A 25,745-nucleotide genomic window follows, 5' to 3' on the forward strand; every position below is an offset into this window, starting at 1 on the left:
GGATACTCTACTGGAGGTTTCTCCAAATATGCCTTGGTTTCCTAGTACACGACCAGATCTAAGGATCATAAAGAGTTGTGAAGCCCTGGATAGAGTACTTACCGTCGGATTGACTTGTTGTCAATTTTTTTGCAGTTGACTTGATTGCAACTTCAGTCAAGCTGTCGATTCCTTGTTTGCAACATGATTCTTATATCAATTTTTATCAAGTCAGCTATTCTTTCACATAGATTGTACAGTTTTTACTAACTATTGTGATTGGTCTATGTGTATCACTTCAAATCGAGCTATGGAAGTCAGCAATTGGGACTTTCAGATTCAACTTTGGCAAAAAATCGAAGGATTAATCTGCAACCTAAAAACTGAGTGAACATGTACCAATTTGGATTCTATTGAACCCAAAAATTTCCCAGTGACCTTGTATTATGTTGGTCTAACATTGTACAAGCTCAAAAGTCATAATTGGTGTCTCTGTGTAGCAGTAGTAAATAATCACGATTATTTACTTTTGTCAGTTTTTGCACTTTTTGGCTTGGTTTGCCAAGTGTACAACCTGTTAAGGTCCCTGGACAAGTTTCACTAAGTTTGGACAAAATCTGTTCAAGTTTAGCTACTGTTTCGTGTCTGCAGACTCGGTTTTCAAGAATCTGGCTTAAGTCTTACTTTTGGGATCCAAATTTTACCAAAATTGATTTGTATGGTCTACTTGATATGCTTGACCTTGTGGTATACTCAAATGTGCAAGATTGTCAATTTTTGAAGCAGATGTAAATAATCACGATTATTTACTCTAGCTAATTTTTTCGTAAGTTTTTGTCCCAAACTTGACACAGATCTGTTAAGCACTTCAACTTAAGGTCTCTAGCCAAGTTTCATCAAGTTTGGACTATTTTTGGTCAAATGGTCATCAGTTTTCTTTTCGCAAAGACTGACTTTGCAAATTTGGTCACAATTTTCAATCCAATGATCCAAATCTTACCAAATTTGGTTTGTGTGCTTATTACAATATGGTAAAACTAGTGGTATGCTAACTTAGTAAAAAAGTTGAAAAATGGGGCAGATGTAAATAATCACGATTATTTACTTCTGGTAACTTTTTGCATCTTTTTGGTCAAGTGAGCATGTATACATGTCTATCACATCAATATAAGCCTATGAATCAAGTTTCATTGAGTTTGGACAATTCTTTCCCCAATTTACATTCAAGTTCCCAAAAGTCAGTACAAACTTTAGTTTTTACCCAGTTTTTCGCCAGTTTGGTGATCCAAATCTTTTGCCTTTACAAAAGTTGTTTGTACACATGCAATGAGTCATTGGTATCAACCTTGGTCAAATTTGAGCTAAAAGTAAATAATTGTGATTATGTACTTTATGCCCAAAAAATAAACATTTTTTTGCACTTTTTCAATGGACAGTCTTTTCAGGAGCTATTTTACGCCTATGAATCAAGTCAAAACTTAATTTGGCCTAAAATGTCAAGAAAAAGTAAATAATCTGAGTTTTTGCAAACTCTTGAAATTTTTACCTCTATGTGTCCTTGATCTTACCCATTGGTTCATACAACTTTTAAGCATACTCTTCAGTCGGATTGAGTGGTTTGGAGTCTTTTCGTGCTATTTCTAGCCGTAGACCTGAAATTTTGCAACTTCAAATAACAACTCACAATGATTATTTCGGAGAGAGCAATGTTATGAAATCCACCTCGGATTCTACTTACCCTATCCCTAGGTTCTCACATAATGGGGTTGTGGAAAGTGTCCACAAACACTCGTTTTCTTAGTTTTTATGGTTTCTTGAGCATTGATCTTAAGACTTGTCTCTTTTATCAATCATTCTCAAAATCCTAATCTAGTTTTACAATTCTACAATCCTAAAGGCACTCAGCAAGTACAACTTACCTCCAAGCTACCTCTACACAGCAAAAGAGGACAATCTTAAGCTATGTGGTTTCTAAAAAGAAAGTTTTGATTCTAGGAGATCCTAGAGGAAGTTAAAGGATAACTTCATAAGACATTCGCGTTTTTTCCTAGTTTAGGTCTCTTCGATCCCTGGCAGCGGCGCCAAATGTGGAACGGGTGTCTAACCTCACTCCTATCTTATTGCAGATTTAGCGAGAACCACGATTAAATCGTCAATCCATGGGACGAAGCTGACTCGACTAGTGCATAGAGGCTACAAGAGGTTTTCAATCTCTTAGAAAACAACAAACAACTCGCATCTAATTCAAGCTACACTCAAGTGACTAAAATCACCAAAAGCCAATCACTCATTGGCAAACAAATCACATCCGTTACAGCATCAAATGACATCCAAACGTAACGAAACTTCTAGGAAAAGTTTATAAGATCTAAGCACACATTATTATGGTCTCAAATCCCATTTTAAGTCAAGTGAAAAAATTGTGATTATTAACAGCAGTGGGTTTTTGACCTAGTCGTTTTCGGTCCAGAATGCATCTAAATGCTTAGCAATGATGCCCCAATACCCTACCTATGCTTAGTTTCTGATTTTGAAGTGTAAATTTTTACTTATGATGAAATTAGGCCGTGGATTGGCGATGCCAAAAGCTACAAAATATTGTGAAATGCTTACGTCAATGCGTAGAGCTCTTACCTGCAGTTGCAATGCAACAAACAGACTGCAACGTGACAACCGGGGAGAGAGTAGGAAGCGCGAGAAGGAGAGAAGTGAGCGCCGTTAGCTCATGCTATGTATTTTATTATCCAAAACATTAAAATTACTTATAAAAATTGGGTTTTATACCTTAGCCAAGGTTTTTGGTGGTCAAAACTAATCTGGGAGCTCTAACTAAAGATGGGTAAAGACAGGTTGATACAATCTAAAAGCTTGTAGCCCTGGCTCATCAATTACAAGGTTTATCCGTAAAACAGGAGTTATAGTATTTCCAATTTATCAAAATAATAAGTGTTTTACAATGAGAGGTCCAAAAAATGGTATCCGAGTTAGCTTCCTGCTAACAACTGATGTTGATGCAGAATAGGCTTTTAGTCCAGAGTGTACCTATAATCTTGTTGTCCATGATGCATGCATGCTAGTTGCTACAAATTCACATGTGTGGTCTTTTGACAGTGGTGCTACAAAGCACATTACCTCACATTGTGATTTGTTCACCTCTCTTGAGTTTGTCTCTCATGGAAATTCAGTCACTTGTGTCAACAATGCCTCTTATCCGATTCAACGAGTTGGAAAGATTGTGCTTACTCCTGCAAATGACAGTTTGTTAACCCTCAAGCACATTCTTATCACCTACGACGGACACTGTATTATTTATTTGGTAGAGTCAGGTATCGGGCTTGTCGGTCCAATAGGAAAAGGGTAAGAGTGATCGCCGATGAGAGGCGCACTCTAACTGGAACATTCAAGGGATTAGTTGGCTAAGCATGAGCGCCCAAGTGTGAATGCGGCGAGCTCATAAAAAAGTCAACTAAACCTAAAATTCACTCATTCTCTCATTTGTGCAATTGAAGAGTGCTCTTGCTCCATCTCCATCTTCATCTTCTTCATCTCCTTGTGTGTGTGTATGAGTGAGAGAGAGAGAGAGAGAGAGAGAGAGAGAGAGAGAGAGAGAGAGAGAGAGAGAGTGATCGAGCATTGCGACGACGGCACGGTGGCGGTGAAGCTGTTGAGCGCGGCATAGTGGTGGCTCCTTCTTCTTCGCGGCGAGGAATCCTCCACGACAGCAAGTGTAGAGCGGTGAGTGACACACCATCGCCATCTTTGAGCTTACTAGTTTAGGCTAGTTGCATGCTTGGAGCCATTTGTGGCTCGCATACAGTGTATCGGCAAGTTCCTTGCATTGACACGTGCGACATACACGCACATTTTTGGCGCTGATTCCGGGGAATGCCATACACTAAGCTTGAATGGCACTCTCTGCTTCTTTTGTGGTGCAATTTCAATTGTAGGAAAGGTAGGAAAGGAAGGTGTGTGTGTGTTGAGAAGAAGGATTTTGTGTTGCTACTGTGTATTTCTTTGTTAATGAAGTTTTAAAAGGTTACCGTGTTTTCTCTGTGATAAGGTCTTAGTATTAAGGTTGTTAGTTCTATGTAATGCAAAGTACAATAAGTAGGAAGTAGATATGTAAGAGCTAATGAAGTGTGTTAGTGTAGAACAGTAGGTGTATTAGTTGTAAGTAGGTGGGTAGAGTGTGTGTCTGCTCGCGCGCAGGCCGCGGCGACCTTATCCAAAAATAAATAAATAAATAAATAAATAAATTTTTTTAAATTTTGAAGGTAGGACCGGGATCGGGAATATCTCCCAGACCCACGCCCAAGCTCACGCTCAGGCTCAGGCCTCAGTCGCCCTTTGAAATTACGTATTTTAGCTTCACACGTAGCTAAAAATCGACTTTTTTGAGGACCAACGGAGCTTCAGGTGACCGAACATTGTGCTGTAAAGCACACCGCGACCCTCTAAGTGATACGCTTGTTTTGAGCTATCACACACTTTAATAAAAAAAACCGATCATTAAAAAACATAAAAAAACGATTGAAAGTGGACGCCTAAAAAAGTAAGCGGTTAACCTTCGAGGTTATACGCCGACGCTTGTAGGGTGCCAAAGGCACATGCATCTGTGCTCTAGTCGTGTGCTAAAGACAGAGCAACTAGAGAGAACTTTGACTTACGCGAGTTCTCAATATCCACCTACCTTAGGTTCCGGGCCCTCGGCGGGGACCCAAGATAGTACAAACCAAGACCCGAACATAGCGGCTAGTGACTCTTCCTCTGACTACGACATCATGGAGGGTTTCCTAATGCCTAATCTCGATAGCTCAAGCCAAGACATGCATGCCATGGGCCCGCGGTTTGGACTGAGCGTGCTTAGCCGCTTGAAGGAAACCTTTAGTAGATCCACTCGCTCTGAACATGGAGCTAATGATGTAAATGAGGGGGGTGGGGAAGTAAATTCTCCATTCATGAACAATGTAGACCCCATTCCCTTAGAGAATGTGCACGTGAATACTTCATTCACTGCACCTCCTGACTCTTCAGAGCTATTGCCCTGCGAGGTCATATTACCCGATGGTAGAAGCCTTGCCAAAGTGCAAGAGGTTGAGCGATATATCATTGCGGCTAGGGAAAAGGAATTTGAGAGCTTATGAAAGGTGGAGAAACGAAGAGAGTTAAAAGCGAAAGCCCCTATGTCAATATCCTTGCTAAGAGAGCAATCGAGTGCTCCTGACTTAGCAACCGCTAAGGGCCAACCCCTAGAAAGCAACATTGCATCTAGCTCGCCCTAGCACCTCAATCCTAGATGGAGCGTTCTTAAATAAGAACTGGGAGTACGAACTACAGACGGAAACTCTAACTGACCTATACACGGGTCACACCTATCACGTGGGTTGGTTAGATGTCCTACAATCCACAATGGGTGCTACTAGTGTGGAGGATCAACAACAAAGAGTTTGTGAGGTCATCCATAGGGTCATTGAGTTAGAGAGACAGAACAAGAGTATCAACATGCCTTCAACGGGTCTCATGAGATTCTTGGATACAGGAAAGGCTAAACAACCGACCTTATCACAAATGGAGACTCCTCGGTAAGTCCAACGGATCCCCCATATATTGTTTCACCAGGGGTCTCAGTGCAATATGAGCCCACAAGTGAGAGCTTTACCTTTCCAAGTCTAGCTCATCTTTCCTTGATGACACCACGGCTACCATGCCTACCCCAATGATGGGCATGCCAAGAAACACGCCATGGACTTCATTTGTTAGTAAAGCACCTCTACGTGGTAGCTCAATGCCTGCAACAGTACCTACAAGTGTGTACCAATCGTATACACCCATGGGTCCTCGTACTCATGTAGCCCCTACCCCTCCCATTGTTTCAACTACCTATGCTCCACAACCACAACACCCAAGTTCTTATTTCCATGGGACTATATCGGCTAGCATTAGCATGTCACATCCGACGTCTGCTATGCCTAGGGCCACGCATATGAACTTTGGACCGCCACATGGCACAACACCGTACCCAACGTGGAAACCAAGGGCTTTCTACGCTCCAAGACCAATGCCAATACCTACTCCACATGTAGTCTCTAGAGCACCTTCACCCACGGTGCCTGCTCACTTAGGTGACTTGGTAACATTTTCTCAAGCTATCCATCAATCTATTGCTGAGAATATGTGTAACACGCCTGATAGAGAGCCTAGAAGTAAGGTAGTATAAATAGCCAAGCTCACACAAAAATTTAGTGGAGACGGGAATGTGAGAAATCATATCGAAGTGTTTGAACAAATATGCAATTCTCTAGGAGAACATAATGACCTGCATAAGATTAATGCTTTAAGCCTAACCTTAAGTGGGAAGGCAGGGGATTGGTATAGAACCCTAAGGGTGGAAGAAAAAACGATTTACCCTACTCTTAGGAGACTGTTCTTGAAAGAATACATACGAGAGGGAGTGCTTTGGGATGTAGCCTCTCAGCTCTAGAAAGCCCAACGAGAGGAAGGAGAGTTGGTGAGAGACTTTATTAGTCACTTGAAGCATTTGAATTCTTGTTATAATCCAAATGAGCGCTTCAATAATAATTAATTGCTTGATAGATTCATTAGGGGATTACAACATGAGGATATCTACAATGGCCTAGTCATTAATGGTATCACCACTTGGGAAGCAGTCACCACCAATGCGATCCAATTGGAGGATAATTTAATGATTCAAGGAGAAAGAGTGTCTGTTGAGCCTAAATCTATTAGCTCGCAAGCATCAGGGCATCAGCCAATGACCCTAAAGCCTATTGCTAAGGAGCCAAAGATATCTGAGATGACTTTAGTAGATCTCACCAAGGCTATTCAAGAGAGTCTTAGAGACAATCGTGCTCTACAAAACAATCATATGTATCCAAGAAGGGAGCAACAATGGTGCTCAGTATGCTATGGACCGCATAGTACCAGTGAATGCCCTACTTTTAGAGTAAAATTCAATGGAAATTGCAATGCCTGCGGAAGTTATGGTCATCAAGCTAAGGATTGCATAGTATTTAAGCACACAATGGCCAATAGACCAACCTTAGCATGGACAGACACACCTCGAGTGCCTGCATTGATGCCAGCCCTACCTCTTGAACAAACAGCACAACACATGGTCCCTAGGGCCCAAAATGTTGTTCAAACAACACCCTTACCACCTCTAGTGCTAGGACCACAACCACCGCATCCGAGAATCACTTTTGTGAATCAAGTGGTTTGTGAGTCATCTATTGCTTTTTTGGAAGGCTGTGAGGAAGATATAGACCCTAACATTGCCTATGGGATGGATGTGCTTGAAGAAAGTCCACAATACTACATGGAGGACTATTAGGGACAAGTCAAACCTGTATATCAAGTAGCTGCTCTTGCAGCAAGAGGCCAAAATATCAATTACATTGCTAAGAGACCACCTCTTCAATGCTATGAGTGTGGAGGTCCACATCGTGTAGCCGAGTGTCCTATTCGGCTACAAAGGAATGCCACACTAATGCAAACCAATCAAGCGAGCACATCTACAATGCCGATACTCATGTGTAATTGTTGTGGCATAGATCATTTGATTGCCCAATGTCAAAATAATCCAAATGCACCAAAGAACACGCCATTAAACTTGATTGAGGTTACCGAGGAGCCATCACAAAGTACACATGTGGTACCAATAAACATACTCACACAATCGATGCTCCAAAAACAAAATTATATTCTTGAGGAAAGAGACACGGCATCCATTGCCCAATCTGAGAAAAAGAAGAAAACACGAAGGAAGAGATCGCTAAAAGCAGCAAAGTCAAACCCTAGTTCAAAGACCAACGTAGGGACTGGTGACGACCCCGTATATATGAACGACGCTGAAGAGGATTCTGATTCAGGTGAAACCATGGAGACCAAAACGACCACTAAGATAGAAACCAACAAGGAAGACCTTCATGAGCCACAATGGCTAGGATCCAAGAAGAAGATAGGAACTTATCCAAACCCTACGGAGGAGATTGAGAAAGTCAAGCAATTAAGGAGTTTGGTAGAAGATACCCAAAGGGATCTAGAACCAGCACCTAGGCAAATTCAGATTACAGACACAGTGTTCCATACGCAACAACAAGCTCACCAAGTCCATAGACCCTTAGACATACCTATTGTCATCCAAGAAGAAAGTGACTTAAAGTCATGGGAAAGTGGGCGTACTCACTTCTTGATGGAAAGAATGTTTACAAAGGGACTACCTGATCCTATTGAAGAAATGGAGATCCCATCTTCCCCACATCAAGGGACTGATGCCCAAAAGGTGCCGTTAAACATTGCCAAATTGATGGATTTCATGTCTTCAGAAGTTGGAACCACCATCATGTCCAAACTAATAAAGACCCTGAGCTAGTCTCAGCTCTTCGAGCCTTCCTCAATGGAGAACTAAAGTTTGGGCTACCACAATTTGCACAGATGGATGGAGCTGGGGAGATTCCAATAGAGGAGGAACACTTAGATCCACAACCCAACCTAGATGAGAACCTTGTTATAGAAATACTTGTTAACAAGTTGGGACAATACTTTGAGGGTGATGAATCCAATGCGACCATACCAATCATTACTAAGGGATTAACTGTTAAGGGAATCCTTGATGGTGGCACTGAGGTTAGCATTGTGACTAAAAATTTCTGGGAAACTATGGGAAGACCTAACCTTGCGACCACAACCATAGTAGTGAAGATGGCCAATGGGTCTATTGTTAAACCTATTGGGATGCTAGAAGATCTCAAGATCAAGGTCTTTGGACATAAAATAAGAGTTACCTTCATTGTTATGCATTTCTCCAAGCACACTATGGAATCAGAGATGATCTTAGGACGTCCTTTTATGAGGGAAGCAAAAATGGTGCATGATTGGTCTAAAAACCATGTCTACTTGCAGTTCCAAGATTCTGTCATTTGAGTGGATCTTGTAACTGGTCGAGCACATCCTCTAGGAAACAGGTTTATAATTGACCATAGATCTAACACCACAGTTCACTCGGCCCCATTGCAGTATTGTTACACGTGTAAAGTAGACACTGATGTTGGGGAAGATTCTCCTTATATGGATGTACTACCTGGGATGACTGAGTCGAACAATGTGGATTGGGTCCACCTAGCAGCAACCATAGACACTTGGGGAAATAGGGGGACGACCTGGGTAACACCTAAGAGGGATGAAATGCCCGTACCCTTAAATATGTTACAAGCAATGCATATAGCTTCTGACAAGACTCATCCTAATATAACGAAGAAAAAATACAAGTGGGTCCCTAAACCTTCTTTATCGACCATAGCTAGTGCTAAAAAACAGAGGCCTTGTAAGAAACGTCTCTCTCGCCCCAAGAAATGTAGTAAAACGTTGCGTTGGATTCCTAAACGACTATTGGAAGCCCAAGGCTACTATCAAGGAAATGATCAAATCTGGGTGCCAAAACGTAGATTGTGTTCTTACTGTCACCTCACCCATGTGAGACCAATCCCGTAGCTCCAAAATGAATCAATGATCGCGGAAAGAAAAAAATCACAGAATGCTATACACCTGCTCCAGAGCTAGTTTGGGTACCGAAGAAAAAACAATTTGTTACACCTAGCTCAGGAAGGGGGGAGTCCCATGAAGCTTGCAGCTCCTCATGTAATGCATCCATAAAGGTAAAAGCTTCTCCAAAGCCTTCACCTACAATAGTGGACCTCCATAAAGCTACAAAGGAATCCACACCCCCGGGGGGTTCACCTTACATAGTATGTTACCTATCATGTGAGTTCAACCAAAGGGTATTTAAATCCCTTAAAACTTACAGAAATATATTACATAAGGATATGTTTTTTACAAATCTCAAAGAAATTTATAGAATTTAAAAGAAAAGGGTTCATTATATTTCCTAGAAAATTCACAGAATAAGGATTTTAGAAAAAGAGCCTGAACGCACGTGATATGGTTTTAAATATAGTGAACCCCCCGGGTCCACACCCCCTAGTGTTCAAGAATCACCTAATGAACCACTTCAAGTTCGATCCTGGGAGAGTAGCTTACCATTCTTGCAACTTGATGAGGCACCTAAGATAATAGAAAACTACTGGCAAAAATCCTCACCTATTACCAACTGGAACAATTGGTTTCAAATGGTGACGAGCACATTTCAAATGGTATGATCTACCCAAGGAAGGGGGGAGTGTTTGCTGACATCGATCATTCACTTGCTTCCCTCTCAAGCTTCCTCCCCCGGAGCGGTAACTTTTTAGAATGTGTATGCTATCACGTGAGTTAACCAGAGAGGATTATTAAAAGATCAAAATGTATACATACAGAGGGGGGTGGGGGTTTTTTAAATAGGCACGTAGTGTAAATATAGTCTGTATATTGAGGTATTATTAATAACCTCTTGAACACACGTGATATAGGAAGCTTTTGATAAGTGACCGCCTTATACTCACAAAAAACAAAAATAATAAAGAGCAAGATCAATTAGCAAATGAGTATGCACAATAAAAGTCAAAACATTGACCAGACCTACACATTCACATTCGGTACACTAAAAAAGAGACCTATGTCATTAAACACCTTTGATTCTCATCACTCAAGTGATGGAGGTAGGTAGGATTAGTACGATAGGAGTGTTTCTATTTTAGAGTTTAGTAATTAGCAAAGTTATTTCTTCCCACGGATGTGCCTCCTAGAGGTATCTTTGTGTTTCATAGTGTGTACAGGAACGTGTTGCTGTGGTTAGGATTTGGACCTTCATGGAATCTTTATCTCAACTCACTCTTCAAATCAAGTGCAATTATCAACACAAACAGGTGTTTCTTGTCCATTAACATTGCCCCTTATCTTTTTGCATCCATGTTTGTCTGCTTTAATTGTGATTGGTAGCATAATATTCAGTGCATTTGCTTAGTATCAAACATTAAATTCAATGTAATTTTTTGTCATAATCACTTGTCTGGGTTTAAAAATCAAGCAGTCTGACTAAGCTAGTTTGACCAAGTTAGGTGTTAGAGATCTTCTCTTAATACCATGGGGAATGCCTTCCTAATAATCAGTGGTTACTTAGGTTCTTAATCCGATTTAGGCAGCATTGTGTGAAATGTTCTAGGGCTTTCTAGTGGGCTTAGTCCCTATTGATCTTTAGCTTAAGTATTATAAAGGGAGTTTACTAGTGTGATGAGCCTGGGGAGTGTAACAATGTTATATGACCCCCCAAAGTTACAAAATTAAAATGCTAAAAACGAAAAAAACAAAAGAAAAAAAATCAAAGTGCCACAATGTAAAATCTTAAGCTGGAAGAGAAATCTCAGCTTGATTAGGTACTTCACTCACATGTATTGCCTATGGTACTAGAGCTAGAGTTTCCCAGTGTGGGCGCTTTTCCTTGAAAAGCAAAAAACCCAAGGCATACAAAATAAGCATACACATCAAAATTGAATCAATGTGAAAAGACTTTGGGGGGTCAAAGAAAAGGAAATAAGTCAGGCGATGATTTCATGAGCACTTTCTTTTATCGTATCTTAACTACAAGGTCTTCTAGGTATAGCCTCTAGTCAGCAGCCCTCGGACATGAAATACTTGGCTCTCACGATTAAACAACTTAATTGACCAGAGAAAATTGAGAAGCTTGCCCATGGTATTAATAGTCGATCTTTAGTGCCTTTCGAACGTTAAATTAGCGACCCAAGACTTGTTTAATTTTTTACCTTTACAATTGTTTATGCGTTTGATTATATTGCAATTTAATGTTTATTGCTGACAAATGGTTTAAAATTTTGTTACCAATCAATTTGTCTGCCTGAAACTGCATATGCATTTTAATTGTATATGAGAATGCAATTACTATGCCAATGTTGTTTGATTTTGCAGTGACTGAAGAAAGCTAAGGACATTCATCTCAAATGCTCTTCCACCTCAACGAACGAGCTTCAACTCAATAGCTTCCGAGGATAGAATCTACATCAAGAAGGGAAGCATGTTAACCCTCACGCACATTCCTATCACCTACGACGGATGCTGTATTATTTATTTGATAGAGTCAGGTACCGGGTTTTTCGGTCCAATAGGAAAAGGGTAAGAGTGATCGCCGATGAGAGGCGCACTCTAATTGGAACATTCAAGGGATTAGTTGGCTAAGCATGGGCACCCAAGTGTGAATCGGGCGAGCTCATATAAAAGTCAACTAAACCTAAAATTCACTCATTCTCTCATTTGTGCAATTGAAGAGTGCTCTTGCTCCATCTCCATATTCTTCTTCTTCATCTCCTTGTGTGTGTGTGTGTATGCATGTGAGAGAGAGAGAGAGAGTGCGATTGAGCATTGCGACTACTGCACGGCGACGGTGAAGCGGTTGAGCGCGATGTAGCGGCGGCTCCTTCTTCACGGTGGCGGCGACAGCAAGCGTAGAGCGGTGAGTGACACACCATCGCCATCTTTGAGCTTACTAGTTTAGGCTAGTTGCGTGCTTGGAGCCATTTGTGGCTGGCACACAGTGAATCGGCAAGTTCCTTGCATTGACACGTGCGACAGACGTGCACACAGTTCTTTTGCACTTATTGATGCACTATGTACATGGGATCAAGAAGAATCATTTGTCTGTATTTGCACTTGCTAGACTTGGTCTTGTAGTCAAATTTGTGGATGACAGATGTACAGTACTTGATCTTAGTTTTGGTGATGAGATTGTTGCATCTGGCATTTTATGTCGTGGGCTGTATAAGCTCACTTTGTATGGCAAGTGTGGGTATAATTTTGCAAATGCAATTGTGAATTCAAAGGCTATTTCAGATGCAAAATTTTGGCATGCACGTTTTGGTCATCTAAATTTTGCCAGTTTGTTGCATTTGCAAGAATTTGATGAGTGTGTTCTTTTTTTAAGCTTTTGATTTAGAGCTTTTCCAAGAAATTTAGATCTTTTCTAGTTTTGGGCTTTACATGTAGATGATTTAAACATTATCTTTTCTAACAAAATTAGATCAAATAAATTTTCCATCTTATAACAAGAGGTTGCTCTCCTTCTTTGTATTATGCGAATGTTCATTTTTTGTGTAGGGATTGATAATCAACAAATCCCCTTGGAAGTCTTTTACACCCTTTTCACCACCTATCATTGAAAATCCCATCATGTATGTGTCCACATGATATAAAAGCTTGCTTTGCACTTACTATCTTACACAAGACTACAATCACAATAGGTTGTATTATTCAGTCATGGCCAATCCTACAACATTTAAGTGTTTGTTTGGGGGGGGGGGGGGGGGGGGTGTTTTAGACATGCCCTAGAGGAGAACAGAGAAAGATGTGTAAAGTTATTTGTGGTTAAGGAATGGGTTCCATCCTTAAGTGGTAACATTGACTTCCGTACATTTTTTTTTAAAAGGCCTACGTGATGCTTCACCTTGTTTCACACAAATAAAAGTAATGTCTTGTCTCTCTATGGACATGACCTCACTATCTCTTCCTTCCAAGATACCACACATAACAAGCACTTGGCTACACAAAAAAGTTTACATCTCTCTCTCTCTCTCTCTCTCTCTCTCTCTCTCTATACAATCTTATGTACATTATGTTACATCTGTAGGAAACTCATACAGAGAGTCTACTGAATATCCTAATAGCTTGAGTGCGAAGCCCTTGGTCCTTTAAGAACATACTGTTCTCTAACATCTGATCTCTCATCAGAGTGAATGGTTTCAAACAAGATATGGTTTCTCATAGACTAGATAAACCATAAAAACTATGCTTTGAAGGAGTGCAAACAAAAGAGCATTGCATCATCATGTACCTTAAAAGTAGCAAATGTCAAATTGTACTTGGTGGATCTTTACACCCCGAGGATTGTACCACTAACATACTGCCATTTCCACCATTTTGTAATAAGTATACACTACCAAAGAACATGTCTATACAATCTGCAACCTAGTACATAGGAAACATTTTCCACTACATAAGCTTTTTTTACAAGATTCATAACATTAAGGTTAGCACCTACCCAAAAACTTTCCAAATAACTAGTATGAACTTAAATTAATTTGGGAATCTACCATACATTTGCTAGAATCTAAGTCCACTAGTGTTCAACACGAGTGAGAGACCGTTGTTTGTTACATGTGACATTCATTAAAAATGGCATTTATTATATGCAAAACTTGGAACTACTTGACAATTGTGGATGAAGGCACCTAGTCGGCCTTAAATCTATCTTCCTCAGTGGAGGTGATAAGATACGTAGAGCATACAAATTTTCTCCCATGGAAATTGAAGTCAAAACTTAATTTGAGTTGCCTCCTAACTGCAAAAGAAGGTTTCAATAAGATGTTAGAGTTGAAAATCTAGTTAATATGAGCAAAGAATTTTCAATGCATAGATAATTTGTTGTTACAAAGAAACCGTGCAGTGGAAGTTAAAATACAAAACTCAAAAATAGATTCATGAGTCTACGGAGTCCCTAGTGTATCTAGCTCTACCTTGTCATACCAAAGAGGAGGACACATGTTTTTGAGTTTTAAGAAGCATATTTGATACATCAGAACAAGTTTTGATAGGAGTAACAATGAAAAATTTATCCCAAGTAGAGAACAACCAAGTACCATGAGAGTAAACAATTAAAGCATCCACCACTTTCCAAAAAAAAAAAACCAATTAGTATCAATATGCAAAACATGTTTGATGAGAGTAGCCCTTCTTGCCATTGCATGTGCTTTTAGATTCAAAATATTCAATCCTCCGAGAGCATAAGGTTGTGTCAATTTATCCCATGCAACCAATTCTTATGCATCCCTTGTAGTATTCCAGAGAACTTTCGACATAAGAAAAATACATTTTTGAAGCATTCTAGCAGACTAGTCTACCAATAGGAGAAAGTATAGATAGTAGGGAATAATAACTAGTTGCAAGATCCTAATCCTAACATGAAAAGGCCATTCATCACAATTCTAGTTGGCTATCTTAGTGAAAATCCTGTCGAGAATCCACTATTACAACATTTGTTTTGAGAGTCATCCACTTCAAGATGATAAATTATTGAGAACCCTCTATTGCAACATGACATTAAAATTTATCTTGTTATATCTTCTTATTATCTTTCTCACCAAAAGGAGAGGGTAAGGAATATGGAAAAGTTAAGGTTCAAGAAAAACCAACCTTTGGTGCATTTTTTTTGACGAAAGAGGGACTAAGCTAATTCTGTAGTGATAGTCCAAATCTCAAAAAACTTCAAACTAAAAGGTCAAGGTCTATGAATGAAGAACAATTAGTAGGGTCAACCTTAATTGAAAGGTCAAGGTACATGACAATCTCAACAAAGAACAATTAGTAGGATCCTAGATGTTCGTCTCACCTTACGGATGCCCATAGTGGACCACCTTGTTGAGTCTAAACGAGCAAGGAATTGACTATCATGAGAAGATCACCGTGTGTTGATTCCATCATCCATGTTGCCAAATGGTTTGTAGTAGATCTGATCCATGAGAAGAGATACCGCAACTTCATGAGCATGAATTTCTCAATGTTTATGAGTAGAAATAAACTTACCACAAGATTGATGACAAGTTAATGAACTAGGTCTCAGGGATTTCTTGTGAGGCTTTCTCCTTAGGTAGTGGTCTCCTTATGGAGACTTATTCAGAACACAAAAGAAAGGCCAACTCAGGGATTTGTTCCCCACAGGCCCTTTTCTCGGCATGTCATTGTCGCCTCTGCTTTGGAGCTTTGATCGCACATCTCCCGCCTTGCCTCCCCACCCGTCTCACAGTTGCATGTCTCCTGCTATGTGTGCAATTGTCGGCAATCAGCTACTATGTGAGCAGCTATTGGAATCCCCTTGCAATACCTCTCTTGTTACCTGCCAGCATTCCATTGAAGCATCCCTCCTACTGCATGTGCACAACCACACAACGCCTCACTCCCATGCACCTGGCCATGCATATGCTGTCGTTGGATGACCTGATGCACATAACAGAGTTAACATCCTTTGTGGGTCTCTTGATCCTCTTGGAGGGTGTGTTCCTCCTAGGAGTGGTAGCACTCATCTATGTGCACAGAAACTGGTGTGAGATAGCAGAGGGATGATTGATCATGAAAGCACTTGGCGAGAGGGAGGGAAGGAAGGAAGGAGGTAGTAGACAAGGTATGACTCACACATCTAGGTATCATGGTTAGAAGGAGTAGGGCAATGCAATAGGTGAATCCCCTTGCAACACCTCTCTTGTTACCTGCCAGCATTCCATTGAAGCATCCCTCCTACTGCATGTGCACAACCACACAACGCCTCACTCCCATGCACCTGGCCATGCATATGTTGTCGTTGGATGACCTGATGCACATAACAGAGTTAACATCCTTTGAGGGTCTCTTGATCCTCTTGGAGGGGGTGTTCCTCCTAGGAGTGGTAGCACTCATCTATGTGCACAGAAACTGGTGTGAGATAGCAGAGGGATGATTGATCATGAAAGCACTTGGCGAGAGGGAGGGAAGGAAGGAAGGAGGTAGTAGACAAGGTATGACTCACACATCTAGGTATCATGGTTAGAAGGAGTAGGGCAATGCAATAGGTGGATTAATGGTGGACGCGACAGGCAGATTAATGGGAGGAAGACCCCAACTTGGTCTAATGATTACGCACATGTATACAAAAAATAGGGTGAAATTTCTCTCCCTTTTACAAATTTCTCTCCTTAGGGGGGAAATTTTTCTCCCTTTTACAAATTTGAAAAAAACAAAGTTCTCTCCTTCTCTTAGCTATTGGTGGTACCACCAAAAGGTGGAAAAAGTGTTACCACCTATACATACTTTCACCCAACAAGTAACATTTTGATTAGGATCCCCTAAAAACCAAGCATGCAAATCATGTGAGGATATTTGTATTTAAGGCACGATAGGAAAAATCCATTAATGACTTATCTAAATGAGAAGACATAGCTAAATTGTATGAAGATGTTTGAGTGCCACTCTACTAGTGGGGTCCCCTTGCGCGTCCCAACTCTTTGTCCAGAGCACAATAACGTACTCTCTAAGATTTGTATCCAGGAAAATCGTCTCTAGGATGCATAGCATGACATTGCCCCTCCTCTGTCTATCTGACATAGTAAGAATCACTAGTGAATGATAAAAAAAAGTAGTCCATACCAAAATGCAAACTAATCCTCCCATGTCACAGATGTGGTCACTAGTGTAAAAAGAATCTATCCTAGATAGATTCACGCTCCCTACTTTGTGTTCAGACCGAGAGAAAGAAAGGCTATCGGAGGGCTGTGTAACGCCTACATACTACCATACATCCAAAAGTCATACATAGATGCTTAGCCCCATGAATATAGCATGGCTTCATCCCATCCTATCCAAGGTGTCCTCCAATATGTTGAAGCCCCCTCAATGCACCATTGCTCTAGGGGAGACAAGGACTTAGCAATATGTGACCAAAACTCAGCGTGTGCAATCGCATGATTGGACACATAAACGTTCATGAATCTCACAAGGTGTCTTTTTTTCAATTATGTGTCATGATAGAGTCTATATGTGCTAGTCAAATCCAGTTATGAGACCATTACAATCATGTAATATTGGGAACAATTTCAATTTCTAGAAATTTTTGAAAACTAAGTAAGACCTGTTAATGTAATAAATATTGTAAAGAACATTAACAAATGGTTATTTTAGTGTTTTAGGCTGCAATACTTTCTACCTATTATGCACATGGCAAGGCTATGCCATGTCAATGGAACTATCTCATTATTTGTACCTACATATGTGCCTTATGTTCATATTCTACTATGGTTCAAATGTTTTAGCAGGGCTCTCTAGTAATTGTTCTATATAGCATATTATGCATTGCTATGATTTACGGTGGAAAGTGTTTAGTCTCTTTTAGAAGATCTATTTACACATCCATTTCCTCACCTTTCATGTATGCTATGTGAGCATAAACTCAGCCATGAGAATTTGCAAGTACAAAACACTCCAATCATGGAAATGTATGCTCAGATAAGTTTTTACTAATGTCCGAACACTAGATGTTATGGGCCCTAGTTTTTAGAAAGGGCATATCTATAGCAGCATGAAAATTCATGTATTTGAAAGCTTATGAATATTTTTAGTCACACAAAATATAGTATCTCTAGGGAGTTTATTGTGGGTCTACCAACCACCGTACAAGGACAGAACTCGGTATGGGTGATTGTAGATAGATTAACTAACCTTGTAAGTTTATTTCAGCCAAGTAATCACATTGTTTGTTGACAATTTTTATAGGTTATATGAATTGCCCAACAATATTGTGAGTGATCGTGGTCCCAAGCTTACAAGTCATTTGTGAAGGATTGTGTTTAAATGGTTGGGAACATATCAATATCAATACTTGCACTCATCTAGAGATGGATGGGCAAACTAAATGTGTTAATCAGAGCTGGAGGATATGCTAAGAGCATATGTTAGCACGAAGCAACCCAATTGGGAAGATCACCTCTCTATTTTGGAGTTTTATTATAATAGTGCAAAGAATTTTACAACTAGGTTTAGTACCTTCATGCTTATGTATGGTTTTTGATCTAGATCACCAGTTACGATGGGATTGAATAGTGAAGTATTCAACAAGTCAAGGACAATATCCAAGACCATATAGATATTCTGAAAATTACTCATCAGCATGCTTAACAAGCATTGGATAGATACAATAAGTATATTGATGAGAGTTAGAAGCCCATCATTTTCATGGAAGGCAAAGAGGTATTCTTACTTGTTCTAGAGCACTAAAAAATTTTGAAGTTTTTTCCTACACCAAAGTTATTTCCTATGTATTGCGGCCCATTCAAAATACACAAGTGAGTTGGGGATATGGCCTACAAACTTCCTTTACCTACACACTCTTGCATTCATCTGGTTTTTCATGTAAGACATTTACATAAACACCTACATAGGGATGAAAATGTAATTGATCATCAGGTTTTGGTCGATTTTATTGAGCCACCACCAACCCAACCGCATGAATCCAAGTGCATTCTAGACTATCATGATTTACGTACTCATCATCATGTGTACCTCCAAGCATTAGCTAAGTGGAAAAACTAACCTCAAGAAAGTGCCACTTGGGAAACACAAGTGTTTCTAATAAGAAATTATGCACTTTTGTTTTTGAGGGAAAAAACACTTCTTAAAGGGGGAGTAATGTGAGGCCAAGGGCTAAGTGGGGAACCGGCAGGCTTCTCTATAAGTAGAGGGAGGGATGACTCGGTGGAGTATTGGTTTCCACTTCCCCTGGCATCTCAAGGGTAGGATGCACTAGATGTTGAATCAAATCTTCTAGGTTGTGTCTATCAATACTACACACCCTATGCAAGTAAGACATGTCAAAGACACATTAAATAGGCATACAGCTATACAAAACTTGAAAACAATAAAAAATTATATTTATATAGTTTAAAGTGTAACCAATCACGTATTTGCAAATAGCTAGAGAGAGGGTGTGTGGCTGCAAGCTAGAGAGAGAGTGTGTGACTACAAGCTAAAGAGAGTGGCTGCAAAATAGAGAGTGTGTAGGTAGAGAGAGTGTGTTGTTTAATCTAGAGAGAGTGTCTGTGTGTAAGTAGCTAGTAAAAGTGTGTGTTTGTAAGTGGCGCTAGAGAGAGAGAGAGAGAGTAATGTACAAGAGAGAGAAGACATCAACCGATAAGTTAATCAAACAAAATTTTTTTGCCCCTTTATACCTCCAAATTATCCATTGAAAAACTTATTGATCAATGAGTTTATTGATTGATAAACTTATCGATTGATTTAAAAGATATCATTTATTTGCATATTAATTGAAAAAACACTTCTATTTTTTATTGTATAGATTTTTTTCCATTTTTCGATCAAATAAATGCAACCTAGCACGTAGGTCCCTCGATGAACACATGTGACTCTATTTATTAGTCATAGAAGAGTTAGAGAGAGAGAGAGAGAGAGAGAGAGAGAGAGAGAGAGAGAGAGAGAGAGAGAGAGAGAGAGAGAGAGAGAGAGAGAGAGAGAGAGAGAGAGAGAGAGAGAGAGAGAGAGAGAGAAGTTTATAGATATATATCTTTGTTATCATGTGCATCTCACATCATCCATTAGATCTTGAACACCAATCCAATGATAGAGAAAGCTTTTCACCTGTCAATCATTTAAAGAAAATATATTAGAATACCATAATATACTACCTTGTTAAGAAAGAAACCTCCCTTGGTTTTCATATTACTTAACTGCAATCCACTGATCAAAAACATAAGTTAACATTATATTTCAAGGTTACAATGTATCAAAACAAATCCTGAAAACTTAAACAATATTGGTTAATGCTTCAAGTCACCCACATATTACGTATTCTAGTGTCCCATACCACCAGAATATGTAGTATGAATCATATCTTGATATATATTAGGAACGTTGGGCTCAATTACCTCATCGAACAACCATTATTCATTGTTAGTATGGCAAGGTCATATCATATCATCATAAATTCATGAAAAAAAAAATCCATATCAATATAGTCCAAATCATCTCCATAATGATACCTAAATTAAAGAATCAAAACCAAGGTTATGCTACCTAAATCAAAAAAATTGCACTAAGATCGTGTTGCCCAAACCAGAAAATCTACACTAAGGTCATGCTACCTAAATTGCAAATTCACACTAGTACTGTCTAAACAGGTGACTCTACATTTTAAAGTTGGTGCTTTCTAAACCAAAAAATCAACATCATGGTGAAATTGTAAATTTCTTAAATTGGCGGATATGTATATATTTGATCAATGGAATATGCATATCTTAAGGTAGAATATATTTACTACTCTAAATTCAAAGTTGGAGTGTGTTTGAGTGTGAAACACTTACAACCATTGTTGGGACTAAAGGCGGATGTGGCTTTACCCGAGGCCAAACATCCGATGTTTGGCCACCCCCACTGACTAAACTAACCCTTATTCTTTATTTATATATAATAGAATAAGGAAATAGAGTGAGCTTCTCTATTCTCCACCCACACAGAGTATCTTCCACTATTCTCCTCCCTCTCACTCTGCACACACCACACACTCTTTAAGTGGTATTAGAGTCGAAGGTTGTAGTGATACTCCTCTCCCGACATCTCCCTCTTCCCAGCAAGCTTCACATTGACAAGGAATCAAAGCTTGGAGCCTCCATGGCCATGGAGGCATTATGAGCTTGGCACATAGAGCTCACATATCAAGGTGGCAAGAGGAGAGAGATTGAGCTTTTTGTAAGCTTAGAGAGAGAGAGAATCAAGTTGCTCAATTTAGAATAGATCGACAGCAGGTTACGTTTTGCTCATAACTTGAGCTAGAAAACTCATATTCAAAAAGAAATATCAAAATAGATATCGCTTTGAGCTCTACAACTTTGTAGAAGAGCTCATAAGCTGGTTTGGAGTGCAAGTATGTTTAAGCTAAAAAGCAAAGTAGAGGCTATTTTCTTAGGATAGATTGTGTATTTGAGTTGAGTAAGAGAAGAGAGAGTGTAGAGATAGAGAAATACATAGCTTTATCTCAACCTCAACATTGAAGTGCTCAAGGATACACACATGGTGGAATTATATGTTGTCTTTTGCAATAGATTTTGTGAGCTCACGGATGTCTTGATCCCTCCATGTATTTTAAGAGAAATTTGCATTTGCATATGCACTTTTGGTTGTGTTGTATGACATATGGGGTTTGACTTGCGCTAGCCTAGTTGGCTATCACATGTCTTTATAGTTTATAAATTTGCAAATAGATACTTTGATAGATTATGGTTTTGCAATAGCTCATAGATGTGAGGATTTTATGTATATAGTTTTCTATGTGAATGGCACTGAGGAGTGTTGTTTGAGCTCCATTGAGAGCGTGTATCCCCACAAATATTGTTTGTATCACATGGTCTTAGTTTGAGTGCATGTCCTACTATGTTTAGTAGTGAATTTTGTTGTGTATATATGCTATATACGATTTCTTCCATTGTAGAATTCTGTGTGGAGCCATTTTTGTCTAGTCTGAGGAGTTGGTAAGCCTTTTTGGTTAGTTTGTAGTGGTTGAGCTCATCTCCCACTTTGGCATCTTGGATAGGTCTTTAATGGTTGAGATTTGCCTTGATATTTTTCTCATTTTGCAATTGAAACTCTATCCATTTTTCCCTCGATTATATCTATACATTACACATATCTGTAGTATTATTCTATGATGATATAGTGGTCAATTTACTCCCACTTTGACAATGATCAAGTATTTACTCTCACTTTAGTTCTCTTTGTATCCACTCTTGTAGGAATGAGATTTATAGTATGCTCATAGTGGCTACATGTAGATTGATGGTATGTAGTGTTTTTGATTGATGAACATTTTGATCATGAGTCTACTACATAAAGTTCTTAGGTGGTCACTAATTACAAGCTCTATCTGCTTATAGGTACAAATTTTGCAGCACTATTTGTAGGATGCATCTTTGAGCACAATGTTTTCTCACAACTTGCATGCATGCTTAAGTGCTTTATGCTCAGTTGAGAGCTGCTATATGCTTTATGCTCAAGTGAGAGTTTTTTATCCAACTCTTGAGTTCTTGATACTCGTTGTGCCTAAGTTATCACTTAGGCTTGATTATGCATGGATTCCACTTCCTTATTCTTTATATACATAATAGAATAAGGAGATAGAGTGAGCTACTCGCATTTTAACTTGTAAACCCACTTTGTACCAATGGCCGTTTTGCAAGGAGGCAAATCACATAAAGTCCATGTGTCATTTTCTATAAGTGCATCATATTCTGATTGCATGGCAGCCATCCAATTTTTGGAATTCTGTGCTTCATCAAAAGACAGAGGCTCATCAACATCATGTAAGCTAGACACAGCCAAGGCATAACAATTTGATGCATAAGATGCATGGTGAGAGCCTGAACGAGTATGACTAGACAAAGGTGCATCCAATTTACTGTCACGCAAAATGTGCATCAACCATTTTGGCATACCTCTAGCCTGCTCATTTTCAGTCCTTTCCTCATCAAGTACATCATGTACATCTGCATCAGTAATAGGCTGATCTATAACATTTTCAAAAACCCCCATAGGCTGTACATTTGCCTCATTGGAATTTACATTCGAACTTCCACCACTGAAAAGAGGCAACAAAGTGTCATAAATGTCCTGTGAGCTTACATTACTATCTCTAGTTCATGACAGCAAGGGCTAAACAAAATCTTCCACAAACACTACATCCCGTGAAACCAAAATACGCTTTGTTTGTGGATGATACAACCTGTAACCTTTGTTGTCAGCACTATAGCCAACAAAAATACATTTGACAGCCTTATCATCCAATTTTTTGCGCTGCACTTGTGGCACTAAACCATAAGCCAAAAAACCAAAAACACGTATGTGCTCAATAGATGGCTTTCTATCATGCCATGCTTCATATGGAGTCATAGAGTGCAACGCTTTTGTGGGACACCTGTTGAGTACATAAGTGGCACACATGACAGCCTTGAGCCAATACAAATGTGGTAAATCTTGACTCTTGACCATACATCTTGCCATTTCCATAAGAGACCTGTTTTTCCTCTCAGCAACACCGATTTGCTGAGGTGTATATGGCACTGTACATTGGTGTTTTATCCCACGACTAGCCAAAAATGCATTAAATTCATGAGACATATACTTCCCCCCTCGATCGGGACGGAGGGTTTCCATAGTACATTTCGATACATTTTCAGCCATAGCCAGAAATTGTTTGAAGCACATAAAAACTTCGGAGTTCTCTTTAAGCGGAAATACCCATGCATGCCTGGAGTAATCATCAATGAAAGTCACGAAGTAAAGGTTATTGCCCAAGATGGAGTTTGCATGGGCCCACAAACATCACTATGCACAAGCTGCAACCTGCATGTGGCCCAAGTTGAACCATCCTTTGGAAACTTAGAACGCTGCATCTTACCCAAAATACAGCCTTCACAAACATGTTTGACAGGTGCTTCAAGAGGCGGCAAAGAAGAAACCATATCAGATTTCTGCAAACGCAGCAAACTAGAAAAATTCAGATGACCAAAATGTGCATACCAGAGTTTTGCATCTGAAATAGCCCTTGAATCTGCAACTGCATTTGAAAAAATTTTTCCACACTTGTCATACAAAGTGAGCTTATACAGCCCAGGACACAAATGCTTAGATGCAACGATTTCATCACCAAAATTGAGATCATGAGCTATACATCTGTCATCCACAAATTTGACTACAAGTCCAAGTCTAGCAAGTGCAGATACAGACAAAAGATTCTTCTGGATCCTAGGTACATAGAGTGCATCAATAAGTGTGACTAGCAAGTGCAGATACAAACAAAAGATTCTTATGGATCCTAGGTACATAGAGTGCATCAATAAGTGTGAAAGAACTACCATTAGCAGTAGTAAGCACAATCTTTCCAACTCCCTAAACCGAATAAGAGGCATTGTTGGCACAAGTGACTGAATTCCCATGAGGGACAGACTTGAGAGAGGTGAACAATTCATGATGTGAGGTAATGTGCTTTGTAGCACCAATGTTGAAAGGGCATTTTTCCCTCTTTAGTAGGTTTTTTACCCCGTGCATTGTATATACGCCCATCACTCTAGGGCTATCTATCTTTCCATTACACACTAAGTAACACACTATCTATTGTGTGCCTTGTGTGTCATCCACAAATTTGACTACAAGTCCAAGTCTAGCAAGTGCAAATAAGACAAAAGATTCTTCTTGATCCCAGGTACATAGAGTGCATCAACAAGTGTGAAAGAACTACCATTAGCAGCAGTAAGCACAATCTTTCCAAATCCCTGAACCAGATAAGAGGAATTGTTTTCACAAGTGACTGAATTCCCATGAGGGACAAACTCAAGACAGGTGAACAATTCACGATGTGTGGTAATGTGCTTTGTAGCACCACTGTTGAAATACCACACATGTGAATCTGCAGCAACTAACATGCATGCATCATGGACAATAGGATTGTAAGTGCACTCTGCACTAAAATCCCATTCTGCATCAACAACAGCATTACAATTTCCTTTTACAGAGGACTCAACAATGGCTGCATTTGTAGTGGAACCAGCATTTTTGCAGTGGAACCACCCTCTTTCTTCTTAGCCTCTTTGGCCTTTAACTTAGGACACTGCTTAATCAAGTGATCAATATCTTTACAATAATGGCAACGCATCTTCTTTTTGTCCTTATCACCAGAATTGCCAAACGATGTGCTGCCAGCAGAAGCATTGGGAACATAAGTTGCCACTCGCAGCAGAACCATAAGAAGTGGTTGCATTGTTGTTACCACCCTTTCTTTGAGAAGCAATAAAAGCCTGTTCCACTGCACGTTGTCTAAACCTGTTTTTTTTTAAGTGACTCTTGCAACAGTAATGTGCATAATGCATCAAACTTGACAACTTCTCGATTTCCTTGGGTCATAAGTCTCCAAGTACTAGCAAAAGTCTGGTAAGAATCTGGTAAGGCATCAAGAACAGTCTGCATAAGGGAACTGTTTGAAATGACTTCACCTTGCAGAAATAAGTTGCTCATTGATATCCTTGACACTAGCAAGGAAAGTGTCCATATCATCTTCCTCATGCATAATCTTCGACTCCAGCTCTTTACGCAACAAAGCAATTTTAGCCTCATTGCGACTTGCATAAAGACCAGCCAAAATATCCCAAGCGTGTTTTGTAGAATGGTGCGCTTCACAGACAACGCAACGCAATCAATGCATGAGCCTGTGCATCCTTTACATCCCA

This window comes from Adiantum capillus-veneris, chromosome 8 (assembly GCF_014529385.1).
Source record: "Adiantum capillus-veneris isolate H3 chromosome 8, ASM1452938v2, whole genome shotgun sequence".
Taxonomy (NCBI): Eukaryota; Viridiplantae; Streptophyta; class Polypodiopsida; order Polypodiales; family Pteridaceae; genus Adiantum; species Adiantum capillus-veneris.